Source organism: Canis lupus, chromosome 2, assembly GCF_048164855.1.
Source record: "Canis lupus baileyi chromosome 2, mCanLup2.hap1, whole genome shotgun sequence".
Classification (NCBI taxonomy): domain Eukaryota; kingdom Metazoa; phylum Chordata; class Mammalia; order Carnivora; family Canidae; genus Canis; species Canis lupus.
In genome coordinates, this window is record NC_132839.1 from 89,577,304 (window position 1) to 89,596,089 (window position 18,786).

An 18,786-nucleotide genomic window follows, 5' to 3' on the forward strand; every position below is an offset into this window, starting at 1 on the left:
ACACAGGCTGGCTCATAACTCAAGGTCATTAATAAAGGGCGAAGCAACCCCTCCAAGCTAATGAAATGGCAGAGAAATCCCCAGAACATTTTAAAACTGTTCTATTGACAATAATAAATGCATTTTAAAGAAAACTTGCCTGGGACTAAAAGTTATGCACTGTGATCTGTTAAATTCATGTAATGACAAAAAAAAAATGATTTCAATGTGCTTTACGCTTATTCAACAAATAGGTGTAGAGCATCTGTGATGTGCCATGTTCTGCAGGATAGTGGTCACAAATTTGGACTGACAACAGACCTAAAGTAGAGACCTGGCAGTTTAGGGTGCAGATTTTGGAAAACATCCTGCCCTTCGGAGGTATCAGTGTCCTCATCCACTTCCCCAGTGAGAAGGGACACACAAGATTGCAGGGGTAGCATAGCGAATTGGATATTTCAAAGCAAGCCCACAGTAATGAAGCTGTACTATTATCATTGTTATGTTGTTATTTTTGTTAGGGTGGGGGAGATGTTCACTTATCTTCCTGTTCCTTTCAGCTCCGACTTTCTCCGTGCCCATGAGATGCCTCGGCAGTCTCTGGCTCTGTTCCCTAGCTCCTCATTGCTGGCTTTTGATGGGGCACAATGATCAGATGGCCATGATTAGTTCTTTGGCTTGCATTGCAGATTATCTATTAAGTAGCCATCTCCTCAGCCACTGAGGCATATGGTCAGCACTTCCAGGGCTTAAAATAAATCTGCATTTTAACATGTGGGATTTTATTATGCAAAAGAGAGCCCACATGGGGTCTAATCTTGTTCTTATGCGGCACACGTCTACTTGTGCATTCTGAATGGAATAGTACATTAGGCCCCGGGCCTTTCATTTTATGACATTGCAGAGATATTATGGGTGAGGGCATCCTGGGATGTAGCATCAACCCAGAACCGTGCAACGTGCGGGAAGGAAAAGACGGGAGAAGAGTCATTTTCCCTTTACTCCTTTTGTAGTCCAGTTTTCCCATTTTTAAAAAAAATTTCAATCAGACATTTATTTAGGACCCACTAGATACCACCTGTTTCCCCAGGTACTTGGGGTGATGGTTGGACAAGTTGGCATAGCTATGGATGCAAGGTGTTTGCTAGAAGAATCACTCCTTCCTTTTGATCAGAAAAACAAAACACACCCCTTTCTCTTGGGTGATGTGGCTCTATCCCAGGACACACACTATCGGGAGTGGAGTGTGTAATGGATTTCAGATTGCATCCTTCTGACTAAGTGCCCTTGCACTAGGCACACGATTAAGGCAATTAAATTGACAATTAGTAAAAAGCATACTCAGCAGATAGCAAACAAGGTGGCTCACTCTCATGCTCTGAGGCAGCTGGGTTTGGAAGGGGGCATGTATATAATGGAGAAGTTTATTAAGTTTCATTTTGGATCCTTTCCCTATACATTGACCATTTCTCATGTGAATGGGCAGAAAGTAGTGGTTTATGCAGCATCTGGTTGAACAAAGAATTCGAGGTCTTCTACTTTAACACTTGCTATACTCTGTTCTAAGATTTTTCCAAACATTTCTATTCTAGGTCATAAATAAAAGAGATTAATGGTAAATAAGGAACTGCTTTGTAGAAATTAGCTCAAGTGTATTGCCCTGTATTAATAGAAACTTATTCAAGGATCCTAAGTGTGGATATTTTTTATCTTTTCAGTTATGGCATGACATCTAAGTTGATAAATAGTGCAAAGGTAAAAATAACAGCATCAAGCACAAAAATTTAGCTCTGGAGACTGAGAGAATTGGATTTGGATTCTAATTCGAGTTCCTCCATTTACTTGTTTTGTTACCAAGGACAAGTTGCTAATTTTTTAAATATATTTTTATTGGAGTTCAATTTGCCCACATATAGCATAACACCCAGTGCTCATCCCATCCAGTGCCCCCCTCAGTGCCTGTCACCCAGCTGCCCCATACCCCTGCCCACCTCCCCTTCTGCTACCCCCTGTTCGTTTCCCAGGGTTAGGAGTCTCTCATGTTTTGTCTCCCTCTCTGAGTTTTCCCACTCATTTTCTCTCTTTTCCCCTATAATCCCTTTCACTATTTTTTATATGTTGCTATTTTTTATGGGACTTGCAATAATGCTACATTATTTGGGGGCTCTGAGGACTCAACAAGGTAATACGAATAAAGCATTAAGTACAGCCCAGCACCTAGTAAATATTCAATATGTGGTAGCTGTTGTAGTTGATGCCGCCGGCACTTTATAAAATTCCTAAGGATTTGCAACATATAAACTAGCATTCATCAGCACAATAGGTTTTCCATTTACCTGTATAGAAAGAGATGTGTCTCTAAAGCCATTATTCTATACGTGCACAACCGAGAGCACATTTACGTCTGTAGCATCGGAAAAATAAGATTATCCAACTCTGTGCTGAGCCCTATCCTGGGTACTTCCCAGTAAGTAACTCGTAGGTTCCTGATAATAATCCTGTGCATAGATTCTGCTATCACGATTTTTCAAATGCAAAAAGCGAGGCCCACAGATGAGAACACATAGCTATTAAGCTGCAGAAGTGGAATTCCCACTCAGACCTTTTGCCCCAGTTCTGTGTTTTTAATAGCAATGATACTCTGAATTTCAGTGAGAAGCAGGCTAACGTGTATATCCCAATGCATGTGTAGACGCTGCGATACATAGGTGCATGTGTGCACTCGTGCGTGTATTCGCCTAAAAAAGCTAATGCTTGATGATTTTATAGACTATTTCTCTCTCTTTTATTCTGCTGAGGCCTGTAGCCGTGCTTACACTTTTCTGTTTGTGGTCTCCCTTTCCGTAGCGGGCTGATTGGATTATATGGTGCATCATATGCAAAATGAGATGCTCAGTTGAAACCTCTTTCTGTTGCCCAGCAATGGGTGATTGCTCCACGTTGCTCGAAGTTATGCTTAAGCACATCCTTCAGCATTATTCTCCTTGTGTGCTTCCTCTCACCCCCTTAAGTTATTTGTACAGTGACGCTATATCCAATTACGTATCATCAAGTGGCAGAGGGATGGCATTAATATGGATTAACTGTATTCTGCAAGCTTTTGGGTGATCTTTGGCCTTCAGTGCTCAATAAACTGATGTATCAGTTAAACATGTACCTGGCTGGATTTAACAGAAATCTGACTGTTGTAGCTTAATCAGATAGGCATTTATTTTCCTCACATATCAGGAGGTCAGAGGTGCCCTGTCAAGTATTACACAGTGATGCTCATGTCCTTAATATCCCAGATTTTTTATGTCTTTCCACACTGCTATTCTTAGTGTTATGCCTCAAAGTCACAGAATGGCTGCTCCACCTCCTAACTCATATCCTCATTCCCGTCAGGAAAGTACCAGCTGTGTCCCCCTTTGTCTTTTGGACAGGACTGTACCACAAGGGACTGTGGATCGTTGAGCCTTGCATACTGCTCCTTCAAACAAAATCTCTATTCAGTTAGTAAGAAGCATAAATGTAAATCAGGTGGCTGGCAGTGTCTACCATAACTGAAAACCCATACTGCAGAAGCGATTTACCGCTTATGCATATAGGATACTCAAGCAATGCATAGGTATAAGGTATCTACCACAGGTCTGTTGATTTATAGATCAGTGAGAGGCACAACTCTCTATCCTTGAGGAAACCTACACCCTGGGGCACGTGGCTGGCTCAATCAGTAGAACATGTGACTTGATCTCGCGGTTGTGAGTTTAAGCCCCATGTTCGGTATAGCAAGTACTTTAAAAATACAAAAACATTTTTAAAAAAGGGAAAAGAAAAGAAAATTTGCTACCCAGAAGATTAGATGGATGGACAAGCACATAACTACAGAATGCTATGATGGAGGCGTACCCATTGGAACTTCGAGGTATCAGTGGTAGGGCCACGATATACAAACTTCAGTTCTGGGTAGTATTATGAGGAATATGAACACCTGATGATAATAATGGCTGATATTTCTTCATATAGCTCTGACAGGCATTTAAAATCACATCAACCTGATATCCTTCTGTCCTCCTATTTACAACCAAGCTATGCGAGGCAAAAATGAAGTTGGATAACTTTCCCAAGGTCAAATAGCCAGGAAGTTAGCGAGGTGAAATTCAAACACAGTCTACCACTAGCATTCTCTTCATCTGCAGTCAATACTGAGGATACTGAGAATGCTTCTTCTGGCTATTTGTTTGGCTGTTGTTTTCTTAAATCTCCAGAACTTTCTCTGGATGTTGCCAATGGTGTAGAACCTTTAACTCATTCAGCATTCATCGTATTTTGTAAGTTGCCTTACCCAGAATTGGCAGGCTTTAGCTTGGTTACCCAATAGCACAGAAGGACACTGTCCTAGAATCTTTTCAGTTAGGGAATGGGAAGTTACAAATATTCATATTTCTCTTAATATTATAAAATAAAGTATGTTTCACTATGCCATTCCTTTATCAAAATATCCCATTTTAACCCCTAAACTTAACTAAGATTTATTCATCATTGCTCTCTCTTTCCAGACATGCCCTCTTGCTGCCTTTTCTGGACAGCCATCCTGGAGATAATAGCTTACATGTCTTGGCTCAGGCTTTGGTTTCATTATATTGTCCTCAATACCTTACGTGGTAGACAGAATTCTAAGATGATCCCCCAAAGACCCACACCCTGTATAACATCCTCCCATTGACCGTGAGAGGGATCTGTGATGATGATGTAATATCACAATATCACTCCCATAATTAGGTTTTGTTATCTGGCACAGTTAACTTTAAGAAAGGAGATTTTGCTCAGTAGGCATGACAATCAGGCCAACCCTTAAAAGGACAAGGTTCTTCCTAGCAACAGAGGTTCACAATGAGAAAAGGATTTAACAAAAGGGAGAGTCTCCATAGTAGATTTGAGGGTAGAGGAGGGGGCACATGAGAAGGAACCATGGATGGCCTCCAGCTGCTGAGAGTGGCCCCATGCTAACAACCAGCAAAGGAATAGAGACCTCAGCCTTAAAACGGCGAGGAATTAAGTTTCCTTACAACCACATGAGTGGCAAAAGGACCCTAAACTCCAGATAAGAAGAGAGCCTGGCTGGTACTGTAATTTTGGCCTGATGAGACTATCTGCAGAGAACACAGTTATTCTGTCTCTGAACCCCTGACCAATGGAAACCAAGATAATAAATCAATGCTGTCTTAAGCTACTAAGTTTTAGAGAATTTGTTATGCATCGATAGATGGCTAATACACCTTGACTTTGATTCCAAATATCTAACTCTTCTTCCTTGACCTCAAATGTGCATATGTAAACTCACACAGGTCATTTAGTTGGTCCTAGAATGGGTTTTGCCCAATCTATCCTAGGGGTCATTATCACCAAGGTGAGGAATAGGGGGACCCAATATCATAGGAATAAGTGTGGGTTCTTTTGTTACCTTATGATGTGTTCTAGAAGGATTTTACCAGCATCTTCCCATTCACATACCTTCTAACACCCCCTACTAGGAGTACCAAAAAGACAAAAATAAACACCATATGATGCACTGATTAGAAGTCACAGTTCAGTGGAACAAGGACAAAGTCTAAGGTGAAAGAAAATTCAGGAAAATGCAAAATGAGTAGACCATGCCCTTAAGGGTTTTCTGCATAGCGAGCAATACAATTTGATGCCCCTTTTCTTGCTGAGTGAAGTAGAGACCCTGTGGTGTGGGTTCAGAAGGAAAATGCTTTTTCTGTTGGTTTCTGATTCATGGAGTACTTTAGCATTCTTTTTTGGTCTTCATTAACATATGAAGATTGAGTTCAAGATTAAAACATAGTAGGCATCATTCATCCTGAACACACAGTGGTCTTGCATGAGGATAGAAAGGCTGAAGATTTGTGATTGTGTGCATTTTTCCTGTTTTCAAAGTTGGAATAAGGCACCTGCCTGGGATAAAATATGACCCTCACTCACTCTTGTAAATTGCTTGTGCCCATTCACATTTAGAGGTCGTTAATCTTGTTTCCCTTTATAGATGGACATTCAGCACATTCCCACAATTGATTCAACACTCTAGTTCAGAGTGGTATAAAAAAATTTCACAAAGTGCAGTTGAAGAAAAATGTCACATTACAAGGGTACAAGTAAGAAGGACTATCTTTATCTTACCTGCAGAAAAACAGAGGCATTTCCACAAGGTCCTGTGACCACAAAAATAGTTGATAAGTAATCATAAAATCTTAGCCTGGGAAGGAATTGTTAAGGCCCAAACAGTGTGGGGATTCCCTTTTGCGTTATTGATAAGGAAACAGTCCTGTAACATATGATTGAAAACATCTTGGATGTAGGGAAACTAGCTTATATGACATTTCATTCTTTCCATGATTCTTTTACCTCACAAGACAGATACTACTTTGAACATATATTATATTGCAGTTGTCACACTTTGTGATATTTCTTTCTGATTTTCATCTCTTCCTCATGTTCTCAGTACATAGTATAATAGGCTGAATGCTTGTAGGCACTTAGCATATTTATGTTGAGTGTAAATTTCTATTAAATTTTGGCTCCAATATGACAGTTGTACATACTACCTACTTATCACTCACATAACTATAAAAAAGATAGTAAAAAATTAGCACCGTGCATGTGGCTAAGGTACTAATATCCTTTGTATGATCTTTCTTTTCTAATGCTTTTCCTCCAGGTCATTCACAGACCTGTTGACAATTATTTGCCCAATATACCCAATGGCCATTCAAAAATAAATGTGAGTTAGAGAACTGATCACCTACAAGCTAAAGTGCTTCAGTCTTAAGTGTAAGACATACAGCCAGGAGGGGCAGGAGGGAGGCTTCAACCTTCTATTCTTTATCTTGCATTGAAATTGATTGAGAATGTTAAACCATTATCAAGTCAATACTGAACAAAAGCTAGAGTATATTAATTACAATGAAAGTAGCATTCCATAAAGTGTTTAATCAGGAGGAAGGAAGTATATGTCATTGAAGAAACACAAGGGAATTTAAAATCACAGCATAACCTAATGAATAAATATTTGACTTACTGTGATGTGCCTGGAAAATAAATGTGGTATGTATGCAATTTCCCATTTCTAGATGGGCTTACTTTGCTACTGCTCAGTTAGGACAATGCATGATTACCATGACTTCCTTTTTTTATTTTATTTTTATTTTTTATATTTATTTATTTATTTATTTATTCATTTATTTATTTATTTTTAATTTTTTTAAATAAATTTATTTTTTATTGGTGTTCAATTTGCCAACATATAGAATAACACCCAATGACTTCCTTTTGAAATGGTCTATAGGTCAAGCAAGGTGTTGACAGCTTTTCAACCAATTTGTAGTGTCAATGAATTTGTCTCTAATTGCTACTCTTCATGTTTGAAATTGATGTGAACCACTGGGTGAATGTCTCTGTGTGTTTCAGAACCTGGGAATATGGGAGGTGTGTCTGCTAATCCTATCCACTTCAGGCAAGGTATAACCATCTGTGTTATACTGCACCTCCCATAAGGTATAAATATTGAGGACAACAGACATATGAAAAAATGCTCCATATCACTTGGTATCAGAGAAATATAAATCAACACCTACAATGGGATAGCACCTCACACCAGTCAGAATGTCTAAAGTTAACAAGACAAGAAACAGCAAATGTTGATGAAAATGTGAAGAAGGGGGAGCCCTCTTGCACTATTGGTGGGAATGCAAGCTGGTGCAGCCACTCTGGAAAGCAGTGTGGAGGTTCCTCAAGAAGTTAAAAATAGAACTACCTTATGACTCAGCAATTGCACTACTAGGGATCTACCCAAAGGATACAAATGTTGTGATCCACAGGAGCACCTGCATCCCAATGTTTATAGCAACAATGTCCACAATAACCAAACCATGGAAAGAGCTATGGTTTCCATCAGGACCATATGATGGACCAGATGTCCTTCAACAGATGAATGGATAAAGGAGATATAGTACACACACACACATACACACACATACACACACACACACACACACACTGGCATATTACTCAACCATCAAAAAGGATGTAGTTTTACCATTTACATCAATGTGGATGGAACTAGGGGTATCATGCTGAGTGAAATAAAGCAGTCAGAGAATTATTGTATGGTTTCTCTCATATGTGGAATTTAAGAAACAAAACAGAGGATCATAGGTGAAGGGAGGGAAAAATAAAGTAAGACAAAATCTTACTTTGGGAGGGAGACAAACCATAAGAGACTCTTAACTATAGGAAACAAACCTAGGGATATGGGAGGGGGGATGGTGAGGGATTGAATAACTGAGTAATGGGCATCAAGGAGGGCATCTGTGTTGAGCCCTGGGTGTTATACACAACTGATGAATTATTGAAATCTATATCTGAAACGAATGATACCCTATAGGTTAACTAATTGAATTTAGATAAAATAAGTTAGTAAAACAAAGTTGAAGATCTATTACAGAGTTTCTTAAGAGCTCCACACAATTTCAGAATCTTAGCTCTCTGAAATGTAGCAGATTCATACAAGATCTTACCACTCTTTTGCATATTTAAATTATCGTGCATAATAATTGGTGGCACATGATACATAAAAAAAATGAGTGGGATACACAAACCTGGGGCTTGGCTGAATGTTGAGCAAAACACTTTTAGTCTATACCCTATGTGGAAGAAGAGGGAGGAGAGATGAATAGTTGGCAGGAAAACATGGGATACTCAGCACTGGAAGTGAAATCTCAAAGAGGAATTTGACTATTTGTTCTTTTCTGTGATGTGCACTGTGAACTCCCATTTTCCTCTCTTGGTGAGTATTTTAGCCAGCTGTCCACTTCTTAAGAATTATCTATAAGACTAGATCTTTTGGAGAAATAAAATAAAATAAGGATTATGGTAGAAGATAAGCAGAGAGTAAAGGTCCATGGTAGGTACCAAACTTACCCATCCACCCTCCATAAACAATCATATTGCTCTCATATTTGGATCAGGATAAGAGAAAAAATGCAAATATATATCTATATTTGTTTCTCACCTCTAGAGACAGTATGTAGTATAATATATTGAATAATTGTAGGCACTTAGCATATTTATATTGATGCAAATTTCTTTTTTTTTTTTAATTTTACTTATTTATGAGAGACACAGAGAGAGGCAGAGACACAGGCAGAAGGAGAAGCAGGCTCCCTGCGGGGAGCCTGATGTGGGACTCGATCAGGACCCCAAGATCACAACCTGAGCCAAAGGCTGATGCTCAACCACTGAGCCACCCAGGTGCCCTTAATGTAAATTTCTATTAAATTCTGTCTTCAATATGATAATTCTACATACTGTCTACTTATCACTCACATGACTATAAAAAAGATAGTAAAAAATTAGCATTCTGCATGCAGTTAAAGTACTAATATACTCTTTGTATGATCTTTCTTTTCTGTTATATATATGACATAGTAATTATATATATATAATCTTATTTTTGGAAATAAATATTAAAAGAGCAATTTCCCTGGAGAATTCTGGAAACATTTATGTATATTATGTCCTATCATTCTGAGTGAAGTAAGCCAGTCGGAGAAGGACAAACATTATATGTTCTCATTCATTTGGGGAATATAAATAATAGTGAAAGGGAATATAAGGGAAGGGGGAAGAAATGTGTGGGAAATATCAGAAAGGGAGACAGAACGTAAAGACTGCTAACTCTGGGAAACGAACTAGGGGTGGTAGAAGGGGAGGAGGGCGGGGGGTGCGAGTGAATGGGTGACGGGCACTGGGGGTTATTCTGTATGTTAGTAAATTGAACACCAATAAAAAATAAATTAAAAAAAATGTACATATGTGTATGTGTATATTACATTTTCTGATAAGATTAACAAATATGGCAATATGACTAAGATGTAAGTAACTAAGATTTAAGATAAATAGTAACTTAAAGAGAATGAGATTGAAAGAGTTAGTATTAAATGTATATTTTTTTAAAAGTGAAATTTGGAGCAGCTGGGTGGCTCAGTCAGCTAAGTGACTAACTCTTTGATTTCATCTCAGGTACGATTTTGGGATTGTGAGACTAAGCCCCATGTCAGGCTCTGTGCTCAGTGGAGAATCTGTCTGAGATTCTTTCCCTCTGCCCCTCCCCCTGTTCTCTCTCTCTATATAAAATAAGTAAATAAATCTAAAAAATAAAGTGAAATTTTTGTTTTAGAATATAATTTGCAATTCAGGGGCATCTTCAAATTAACTTTTGTTTTGCCTTGTTTTCCTTGAAAACTTCCTAGATCTTTTGATTCTGAGGAAATAGGAATGGGAAAAAAAGGAATCTGAGGAAATTAAATTGCAAATCTGACCTTTATCTTGTCATGTGAGACTGTGCCTTCTGAAGAATGATTCTTCAGTTTGCTATTCAGTGAGAGAATAAAGTTGTTCATGGTTAATGCAGTGGGTAATAGAATGGTGATGGATTTATCATAGTTTTAATCCATGACATGTGTTAAATAACATCGTATACAGTGCCAGAGGGAGTACGGTATAAAGAGAGTGAGGGCTACCATAGCGGGGTGCTGGGGAGCACGTCACATATCACATTGCCATGTGTGTCCCACGCTCTTGAGTTTACTGTGTTATGGGGCACAGGGTTGCATACCTGGGTGCTTCAATGGCTGTAGAATTGAAGATGTTACAACAATGTTTTAGAACTACTCATTTCATTAAAAAATTTTAGAAAAGAACATCAGATCACTAATCTAAATTTATATTTAGAGATTATTACCACCATAATTCAATATAGGGATTTAATATCTCTAGTAATTGCACTGTATGCCTCTTCTTCTTTTTTCTTACGCTAACCAGGACAACAACGCCAGGTCATTAATGAGATGGACGGGGATCCCTGGGTGGCGCAGCCGTTTAGCGCCTGCCTTTGGCCCAGGGCACGATCCTGGAGACCCAGGATCGAATCCCACGTCGGGCTCCTGGTGCATGGAGCCTGCTTCTCCCTCTGCCTATGTCTCTGCCTCTCTCTCTCTCTCTCAATCTGTGACTATCATAAATAAAAAAAAAAATTTAAAAAAATGAGATGGAAGGGACCAGAGAGGAATTGGGCTTAGCTGGTGTAGGGGAGCACATTTAGGAAGACAGGAAGAAGTACATTTGATTGGGCAAGGTGCTATTCTGGGAAGTGAGAGCTCCACTGGCAACTCAGTCAAATTGGAATTCAGTTCAGGATGGGCAGTCATGTAGAGTCCACTGTGTCCTTAGGGTCTGCTATGTGCAAGTCCCTGGAGGGGATTCTAATGTAATCTCTCTGTAAGAGATTACCATCTTGATGGAGAAATGAAGACCAACAACAGATCGGGGTGATAAACCTAGTCATGAGAAAACTGCTTGTTAAAATTCAAAAAAGAGATTATTTGACTCTAGAAATGGGAAAAAGTTTCATGGAATGAGATTTGGCATATGGCAAATGACTGGATGCTATTGCAACAGATAAGAAAGGACATCTGAAGTGGTGTGGACATAGACAGCAAAGACAGAAGTGTTTTAATGCAAAATGTGTGGTCAGATTATCGGATGTGATCGTCTAACACCTCAATTCCTTCAGTCAGGAATTAAGAATAGCACGGGGTAAAATGCAGATAGGAGCTCTCAGAATACAAACTGTCCCATATCAGAGCATGGCCAGAATAGGTCTGCCGATCCCAACTGGGGAGAGCTGCTGGGCTTCATCTTGATCCTAACCAACCTTCTGTGGACACATTGGCATTTCAGGGTTTTTGTAACAAAAGCAGAGTGTGCTAGTGTCTCAGATACTAGAGATTCTCTTTTCATTAAGTGTTTTAACACCATCAGGTATTTTTCCAGTTGTCTTAGTAGCTTCATCAACCTGTTAGGGCTTTAGTTTAGGGTTTTTTTTGTTGTTGTTTTTGTTTGTTTGTTTGTTTTTGTTTTTTGTTTTTTTGTTTTGTTTTTTTTTTTTTGGTTGTTATTTGTTTTTTGCCTTTAGGATGGAAGGTAATGTTGCACGGTAGTAAAAATTACAGACTTTGTTGCCAGACTGCTCTGGGTGTGAGTTTGACTTCTACTTTTTAGAGTCTATGTGACTTTGGCATTGAATTTGAAGGTCAAAATTGATCATTTTTTAAATAAGGATAATAGCTACGTATACCTATTAAGGAAACTGTTCTAACCACTTAACAGTGGTTAGAGACATAGACTACGGAACTGGATTCTGGTTTGAATTTCAGTTCTACTGTTTATTAAGATGTACCTTTGGCAATTTATTTAACTTGCCTGTCTCAGTTTACATATCCACCAAATTAAGTCAATAGTACAACCTCATGGGGCTGTCTTGAGGATTAAATGAATTATTGTGTTTAATATATTTAAAACATTTCATGGCTTATAGGAAACATCACATGTGTGCTTGTTATGTAAAAAGATAAAATAGTTCATAACTACTAATTATTATGACTTTAAGGGTTGTTTTGTGAGTGAAGAAGATAATACAGTATTTATCATAGAGTAATATCCAGTAAGAAACCGCTCTGGGATTCTAGTTAATTTTAATATTCAACTAAAATATTCTGACAGTCTCAGGAAACTATTAATAAATGATTATAAATTAAGGTGCTTAGCGAAATTAATTGACTAGACCAATTTCTTTATGATCATAGTATTTATATTTCTGGATTTTAAGGTGTTTTAAGAAACCATAATAAATCACAGAGTTCAAAAATCAAAATAAAGTCTTCTACAACTAAAGTTATGGTTCCATTTCAATGACCAGAATGAAAGAAAGCTGAAAAACAAAACCCAGGTAGATTACTAAATCTGCCAGGACAACTGTGAGAGAATTAGTAAGATTAACCTAGGCTTTCAGAGGACACGGAAGTGCCTGCAGTAACCTTGGCCTCACTACAATAATCACAAGGCAAAAACAGTGTCGGGATCAGGGTACCTTTGAATGTGGATGTACACTTTTAGTGTCTCTTGATTTTACCTGCTATATAACTTCCTCAGCCTTCGGATGAGAAAATCAGAGTTCAGAAATGGGAAGTCTTATCGTCAAGGTCATAAAATTATCTGCAATTCAGACCGGGCTTACATCCAGGCCTCATTCCTCCCAGTATGCTTCCCTGCTTACTAAACCAAGCTGTGCCTCCTCTCTCAATCTAGGTCTTTCAGCATTTAGTTCATAGCACTTTGATATAGCATGGGTTGGACAAGAATTCTATACATTTGTCCCATTAGAACTCTCCAACCCGTTCTCTCTAGAAGTAATATTAGATTTGACTTACTATTTATCAGGTGGAAGTTTATTCTGCTTATATATTTGCTGTTCTGGAATCTAAAGTGCCCTTGGATCTCTGTAGGTAGTAATTGCATTGCATATGTTCCCATTCCGTTCATGGAGATGCTGGAAATGGAAAGATTGCAGCATTTAATAATACTTCCAAGATTTTATGTGATTTTATTTTTTAAGATTTTATTTATTTATTCATGAAAGACATACAGAGAGACGCAGAGACATAGGCAGAGGGAGAAACAGGCTCCATGTGGGGAGCCTGATATGGGACTCAATCCCAGATCTTGAGATCATGCCCTGAGCCAAAGGCAGATGCTCAACTGCTGAGCCACCCAGGTGTCTCAATTTTGTGTGATTAAAAAAAAAGGGGGGGGGAAGAATCCCTGTGGTGACCAAGAGACAGTTTAGAAGTCTCTTTTCTGATACACAGTTGGCCCTTGAAGAATATGGGATTGGGGCACCCAACCCTTTACATTTGAAAATCAACATAAAATTCATGAGTCTCCCAAAAAATAAACTACTTAAATTCCATCTATGAGTGAAACCATATGGTATTTGTCTTTCTCTGACTTATTTCACTTAGCATTATACCCTCTAGATCTATCCATGTAGTTGCAAATGACAAGATTTTATTTGTTTTTATGGCTAATATTCCACTGTGTATCACATAGGTAGAATTTAAGAAAAAAAACAAATGGACAAAGGATAAAAAAGACAACACAAAAAACAAACTCTTAACTATAGAAAACAAACTGATGGATACCAGAGGTGAGGTGGGTAGGGAGGATGGGTAAAATAGGTGAGGGTGATGAAGAGTACACTTATAATGGGCACTGAGTAATGTAGAGAATTACTGAATCACTCTATTGTGCACCTGAAACTAATATAACACTATATTTTAACTCTACTGGAATTCAAATTAAAAAAAAAGAAACTTTGCTAATAGTCTACTGTTGACCAGAAGCTTAACTCATGATATAAAGAGTTGATTAACACATATTCTATACATTATATATATACTATATACTGTATTCTTACGATAAAGTAAGCTAGAGAAAAAAATGTTATTAAGAAAATCGTAAGGAAGAGAAGACACATTTACAGTACTAGAGTGTATTTATTTTAAAAATGTCTGTGTGTAATTGGATGGTGGGAAACATAGTTAACACCAGTGAATTCCATGACCATGGCCCCACTGCCATATTTCATTCGCTGTGAAGTGGATCATTTGGTGAGAAATAGTGCTGTGTGGAATACCATGGTGATGGAAAAGGCATTCCGTAAGTCCATGGAGGGTAGTTTTGTCAGAAGTATCTTATGCAGGGGAGGCAAACCCTAGCCAGAGCTGTCTATTCTGATAATAAGAAAATGCTGTTTTTGTGATGGAAGTCATCCAATATAATCAATCTGCCTTCAGGTAACTGTCTGATCAGTTCAGGGAATGGTGCCAAACTGGGGACTTGGTGTTGATCTCTGCTGCTGGCCGATTAAGCATATAGCAGTGGCCATAGCAAGATAGGCCTTGTGAATGGGGTACATGTTGCTACAGCCTTGCAAAGGCTGTATTATCATAGAGTAACATCCAGTTACCTTCATCCCTGTCCACTTGGTCACTTTGTTCATGAATCCTGTGGGCCCTGCTAGGGTTCAATGGGAAGATTATGACCGGTGTCCACAGAATGGTCATCCCATCCATTTGATCATTAAAATCATCCTGTCAAGGTCACTCTTTGATTAGGATTCACATGGGGCATAATATCTTCACATATTTTTACCCACTCACAGAGACCTATCCACATACCTCATCCCCTGACTCTTGTCATCAGTGTTCTAATCATGTTCCTTTCGAGTCCCTGATCATCTAGCCAAGTCATTAGTCACAAACCATGAATCAGTATATAGTTGAACATCTGGCCATTGCTTCTTCCAAGCAAAATGCACAACCAGGTACACTGCTCCAAGTTCTGCTTGTTAGAAAGGTTTCTCTCACCACCGTTATTCAGGGATGTCCCCCGAAGGGTTGTAGTACTGCAGCTGTCTACTTTTAGCTGATCCTACATACTGTGTGGAATCACTTGTAAACCAAGCCTACATTTTCTCTGTCAACTGAGCATAAGACTCCTGTGAAGGTCATATGTGAAGGCTGAAAGAGAGAAGATAGTATAGCCGGCATGGGGACTGTGGGCATGTGGGTCACTTAATCACATAACTTACTTGTACCTTCAGGGCCTGCCCAAACCTGATCACGCATACACCATTTTTATTTAACGATCGCATGCTGCTGCACATGAGCAACTTGTGGCTCAATTTTTTGGTTATTATTGACTCAGATAATATTCACATCAAGATAGGTAGCTCAGGAATCACTTGGTGGTAACTTGGTGGTCCATGGATAAGCACGGAGTCTCTACTGAGACCCAGGAGGAAGCCAAAAACTGTTTATCGAAAGAAGAGAGTAATTATCTGAAAAGAATAGTAGGGCTTTGATCCAAAATCCTAAGAGCCTGTGTTGCAGTTTACCGATAGGGCCTGCCAAGAACTCCAAACAGCATCCCTGTCTGCCACTGATACTTCAAACATCATTGAATCTACTGTGTCCTATGGCCCAAATGGAAGAGCAGCTGGTATGGAAGCCTGAATCTGTGAAAGAACCTTCTTTTTTTCTGGGCCCCCACTCAAAACTAGCAACTTTGGGATCATTTAGTAAATGGGCCAGAGTAGCACACCCAGAATCCAGAGGCCTACTGGACAGAGATTCTAGATTCACAGTTATGGCTCAGGAAATTAGAAAGGGCCGTAATAGTTCGGTTGATTGGTTGGTTAAAATGTGGACCAAAAGGTGGCCCATAGTAAATTAACTTAAAATACTAGAGCTGCTCTGGTAAATAACAGAAGGCGTTCAGAGGTTTTGGAAGCTTGATTTATTATAATGGGTTTGTCATTCAAGATCTGTTCACCCACCTTAGGAGGTTCCAGAGGACACACCTTTCACCGTGACTTTGACAGAGAAATTTGTGAGACAGACACCAGCAACCTTGACGGGCTTTCTGATCACTTTTGTCTGTAGTCCAGACAATGCAATGGGAACTGCTGTCACTGAATTGGGAAACCAAAATGCAGTGGGGGTAATTGGATCCCGGGGTGGCAAGAGCAAAGTGGTGGCACTCGGTTGCCCAGGGAGGGTGGGCGTGGTCACTGTAACGGAAAGCAGAGTCAAAGCTGCAATCACAATAGAGTAGTCTGACTCACAGAGACCTCTGGCATTGGCTCGTTGATTGTGGAGTTTCTCAAAGTTAAAATATGGGTAGCCTACTAAATTCTTACTTGATCTAAGTAAAAGATTTCTGGGTCAAGTGAACAAAAGTCTATCTTGAACCCTAAAAACAGAGAGTTGTGTTTCTTCAATCCAGCCACAGACCTGAGCCAGTTTGTGTGCTCAGAACCCCTTGAATGAAGGCAAGAGGCCAGGGCCCCTTGAGAAAGGACCCTGCCATGTTACCAAAAATACCTTCTGTTAATCTTTTCCTATCCTTTCTTAAAGTGACCTATGGCCTTTTACCAGGTTGACTGTGCACTAGAAGAAAAGAAATATTCAGAGCTTTAAGGGATTATTGGACACTGGCTGTGAAGTGCCACTAATTCTGGGAGGCCCAAAATGTCACTGTGGTCTACCAGAGTAGGAGCTCATGGAGGTCAGATGATGAATGCAATTCTGTCTCACAGTGGCTGCAAGGTCCTGGAACCCATCTCGTGGTTATTCCCCCAGGTTCAAAATCTGCTATTGGAACAGTCATGCTTAGCAAGTGACAAAATTCCCCAATTGAATAAGATACTGTTTAACTCTCAGAAAATCCACAAACTAAAGAATGAGACTGGTATTTTCTCATCTGTGCACAAAGGGGTATATCTTATTTTATCTCTTTTGAGGGAGAGAGCAGGAGAGCACAGGCATGTGCATGAGCAGGGGTAGGGGGTGGAGTAGAGGCAGATGGAAAGAACAGAGTCCCAAGCAGACTCCCTGCTGAGCGTGGGCCCGGACAGGGGGCTTGATCTTAAGAACCTGAAATCATGATCTGAGCCAAAATCAAGAGTCAGGAGCTCAACCTACTGAGCCACCCAGGCACCCCTGGGGTAGATAATATTTTAAAGTATTTTTTTTTTTTTTTTTAAACATCAGTGCTTTTTTTTTTTTTTAATTTTTTTTTTATTTATTTATGATAAGCACACAGTGAGAGAGAGAGAGAGAGAGAGAGAGAGAGGCAGAGACATAGGCAGAGGGAGAAGCAGGCTCCATGCACCGGGAGCCCGACATGGGATTCGATCCCGGGTCTCCAGGATCGCGCCCTGGGCCAAAGGCAGGCGCCAAACCGCTGTGCCACCCAGGGATCCCCTAAAGTATTTTTAATTTGAAATTTGTTATAAAATTTTCTAAAATTCAGTTATATTATCTTTGAAACGAGAAGAAGTTTTATTTGCAGTTTTTCAGTATTCTTGTTAGGTTGATGTTTCCTCATTTAACATGTTGTCTAGTTAATGAAGAGGAACTCTAGAGTTTTGAGATATAATTTTAAAATATTTGATGGAAAGATAATTAATTTTTCTCAAAATTAATGAATGACACTTTGCCTCTTTTCACTGGCAATCACAAGAATTTGTTGATTCTCAATTTCTTAGGAGTTTCTTGCCCTATTGTTGTGCTTCAATTTTATCATTGCTATTTTGCAGCTCTGTAATTAGTTTTGCTGGTGGTTTTCTCCAATTGAATAGTTAAATGTGATTCGAGCTTACTATGATTAAGTCTAATGGATTGCCTTTCCTGCTGCCTTCATTTGATTGGCAATGTGGGGAAATACAAACGCACTTTGTGAAGGAATCTGAACCATTGTTTCATATCCTGGAAAAATCTCAATGTCTAAACTGTCTTACTTTTTCATTTCTTGGCAATGGTTCTATCAGGGGCTTTAAATACAAGTCCAAACTTATAACATTTTTTATACCCAATTAATCAGCAGAATAATTTGTATTAGTGGCCTCACGAACTCCATAATTTTTTCCCTTTTTTTTTTTTTTCTTATAAAGGTAATCCTTCGCTTAAATTAACTGGAACATCGGTGAATTTAGGTTATTTGAAAAAAAAAAAAAAAAAAGATGTTGAGAGAACATACCCAGAATACCTCAGAAGCTCTTGCTTGGCTATGCTATTTGCCTTGTGCCAAGAGTCTCACTTGAGGATCCTTCTTTCAAGACTGGTGAAGTTATCTCTCTGTCTCACAAGTTCACACAATCAGACATCCTAGGCCATAACAGAAAAAATGTGTGCATTCAGATGGATATTTTTTTTATGAACTGTGCAGCATTCCTTGCAGCAGATTTGTTTGGCTGTCAGAGCTTCAATTACAAGCTAGAACAGTGTTTCCAAAATCCAGAGTGCAGAAATTGAAATCTCTGGTGCCCAAGGGATGTCACTTTTCTGGGACTATGCTTGTATTTGC

The 18,786-nt window shown here is 39.1% G+C and overlaps 1 protein-coding gene across 3 annotated transcripts in view; it reads left to right on the forward strand.

The window, feature by feature from the left end:
• Positions 1-18,786, forward strand: part of KCNIP4 (potassium voltage-gated channel interacting protein 4) — a 1,119,488-nt gene that overhangs the window by 278,348 nt on the left and 822,354 nt on the right. The gene's annotated exons all lie outside the window — the stretch shown is intronic.